This window comes from Dipodomys spectabilis, unplaced genomic scaffold (assembly GCF_019054845.1).
Source record: "Dipodomys spectabilis isolate Male_0828 unplaced genomic scaffold, ASM1905484v1 ptg000190l, whole genome shotgun sequence".
NCBI lineage: Eukaryota > Metazoa > Chordata > Mammalia > Rodentia > Heteromyidae > Dipodomys > Dipodomys spectabilis.
In genome coordinates this window covers 6,135,358-6,138,551 of record NW_024870867.1, presented here as the reverse complement: position 1 = coordinate 6,138,551, position 3,194 = coordinate 6,135,358, and the positions used below count along the sequence as shown (strand labels likewise).

General features: G+C 40.4%; 1 pseudogene; it reads left to right on the top strand.

Moving 5' to 3' along the window:
- Positions 1–2,037: 2,037 nt before the first annotated feature.
- LOC122121562 lies at positions 2,038–2,573 on the top strand (annotated as a pseudogene).
- The last annotated feature ends 621 nt before the right edge of the window (positions 2,574–3,194 follow it).

Genomic DNA, 3,194 nt, shown 5'->3' with positions numbered 1-3,194 from the left:
TTTGGCTTTTGTTATTCTGTTATGTAGTTCTCATTGTTAATTTTTCCCACAAATTATTTTCAGTAGTTACTGTTTTGTCAGATGAGTTAAAAATGAATATTAGTGCTGGTATTAAAACATATTATTTCACTAGTCTTGTAAGTCAGATATTGCTTTAAGGGCTTTCTGTAAGTAAATTTATTAATTTTTTCCCCTTGGCACTAATATTACTCCCATTTATCAATGAGAATACTGAGACAACTTCATAGGTTTCATAAGTACCAAACAACCAATCCAAAGTTTGAGTTCAGAGTCAAACCTTTCCTCAAATCAAGTATTACATTTCTGGGATTACAGAGATGCTGCAAAACTCTAGACTTGCCATTCACAACTGCGACATCTTGGTTTTCCTTTCTCTGCCAGGATTCGTCTCTTTGTTAGGGAGCAGCAGGACATATTACTGTCTATGGGGAAAAGTGGTTTAGACAGGAGATAGAACCAATGAGAACAAGTAGCACTGCAAAACGCACGTGTGAAGAGTACTAGCAAAATGAAAACGAGGGTATTCCAGAACCTGGTGAGCAAAGGGCAGAGGAGAGCATCATCAGAAGTTACGTGTGAGGATAACTGTGAGACAAATAGCTTAACTAAGGCAAGGAGTAGTAGGCCTGTGTATGTCCTATGTGGACATAAACATAAACCAAACTGTGTACTGACAAGAGCGAGAATAGCTCGAGGCCACCACCAGGATTAAGTATTGGTTCTGAGTAATAGCAAGAATTGAATCAGCAGGAGATGGGCAATAGGTGTTAAGATATCTTGACATCAGCAGAGACTGATGCTGAGCCAAAGGTTTTCTGAGGTACAATCTACTATGCCCATCTACCCTTAAGGGGGAGTTAGCTTTTCAAGGCAAGAGGTCAGAAAGGAAGTAGAGCTGCCAACCACATGATGAATTTTAGGATCAGGGAAGCTAAGAGCCTGGCATGATCTTCTGAAGATCTAATTTTTGCTGTAAAAAGTTTTACCTAGTTATACGTGGTTACTGACAAGCAAAACCAGGAAGCAATCATCTACACTTCTATCTCGCAAAATGTGATTTCAAAAAGTGTGTAGAGTTGTGTATGGGGGAAAAAAAGCACTAAGCCAGGAACTGGTGACTCACACCTGTAATCTTGGTTACTTGGGAGGTAGAACAGGAAGATCATTGTTCAGGCCGACCCAAGCCTCAAAGCTCATGAGACTCCCTCACAACTCATTTCTGAATACAGTAGTGCAGAGCTGTTATTACAAACTCTGTAAGAGGCCAGGATTGAAAGATTCACCATTTGATATCAGTCCAACAGTATCGAGGGTGATCAGGTACCTAGAAGGGAGATGGCATAGTATGAAAAAGCAAGCAATAAAGGAAAGAGGAAGGAAGGAAGGAAAGGAAGGAAGGAAGGAAGGAAGGAAGGAAGGAAGGGAGGGAGGGAGGGAGGGAAAGAAAGAAAGAAGAAAGAAAGGGAGGAAGGAAAGGAAGAGGGAGGGAGGGAGGAAATCAGGGTGGGGGAATCAGTGGGCATTCCATCTCGCAGGACCAAGGCCCTTAGTTATCTCTCAGGCAATTTTACAGAACAGGTGAAGTGTAGTGGATTAACCATATTAGTAGAAGAATAACCTTAAGCTGAACATAACAGTCTTAAGCTCACATTCTTGAGCAATCTAGCTTTTTTTCTTATTTTTGATATTGGATATGGGTCAAGGATAAAAGCCAGGGCCACTGTTTTCCTGCTCATGCCTCTGCACCTCACCTAAGTAACCATGGTCACCTAGAAATTCTTGACATTGTGCCTTTGCAATCAGTCAAGTGTGCCTTTAGCCTTGCTTAGAAAGAACATTAGTCCCCAACCCAATAGAAAAGTCTTTGAGGCTCCTCCACACAGAGAAAACTAAGTAAGTTGGTACATGCCTATGATCCCAGCAAAGGATGAGAGAAAGCTTACAAGTAGGGACATCATGGCTCATAAGAACTTATCCTCAGTTGCTGTTGCTGAGGCAGAAACTGTGGGTGGGAGCATGGTGTGCAAAAAATGTGAAAAGACACTTGGTACTGTTCTCACTCCTGATACAAGGAAGGATGGTACAAGGAATATCACCGAAAGTGGCAGAGGAGGGCTGGGAAGTTGGCTCAGTGGTAGAGCACTTGCCTTGCATGCCTGAGGCTCTGGGTTTGATTCCTCAGCACCACATAAGCAAAAAGAAAAAAGCCGAAAGTGGTGCTGTGGCTCAAGAGGTAGAGTGCTAGCCTTGAGCTGAAGAGCTGAGGGACAGTGCCCAGGCCCAGAATTCAGGCCTCACGACCGCCCCCCCACCACCACCAAAAAAAAAGAAAGTGGCAGAGGAAAACTGAATGAAAATAAAGTTTTGACTTCAAAGAAAGCAAGATTTGGTCCATATGGAAAGAACAAATTCTCCACTTGCAGAATTTGTAAAAGTTCTGTACACCAACCAGGTTCTCATTATTGCCGGGGCTTGCCTACAAAAAGGGCATCTGTGCAATGTGTGGCAAGAAGGTTTTGGATACCCAAAGCTACAAGTAAACGTCTGTCTAGACGTGTTGATGAAGTTTCTGGCTGGCTGTGATTTTACTTTCTGCTTTGGCTTTTCAAGGCATCATATAGATATTCAACTTAAAAAGTAACATATTTCAAGACAAATGGCTAAGTTTAAACCAGGGAAGTTGATCAGTCGTTATTGTTTTGTTCGGCAAAGGTTCTTAAAGCAGCAATGTAAGTCAACTTACGCTGTCTTAAGACAATTAGTAAGTGATTATTTTCCTTATGAGCATTTTATTGAACTAGAATAAGTGACAAATTGAATGAAAAATACTTATGAGTTCTAAGTGCACTTTTTATTTAAAGTTTATATAATTTGTATCCTCTACATCTATTTTATTTATGGATATTGCAAGATGAGGTAAAGATTATTGATGTTTTACTCTGAACTTGGCATTTAGACAAAATGCTTCCCTAAATCTCTGGTGTCATAGTTCTTAGAATCAACAGTCTTAATTAATCATAGTTTCACTGGACATTTAAATATGGAAAGCCAGTGTTGCTGAATAATTCTTTAGTAATTAGTCCAGATACCAATCAAAGACAAGTTGAATTTGATTCCTTTTCATTTATTCTTGAAGCCAAATGCCAGTTCCTTTCACACATTAATAAGAACAC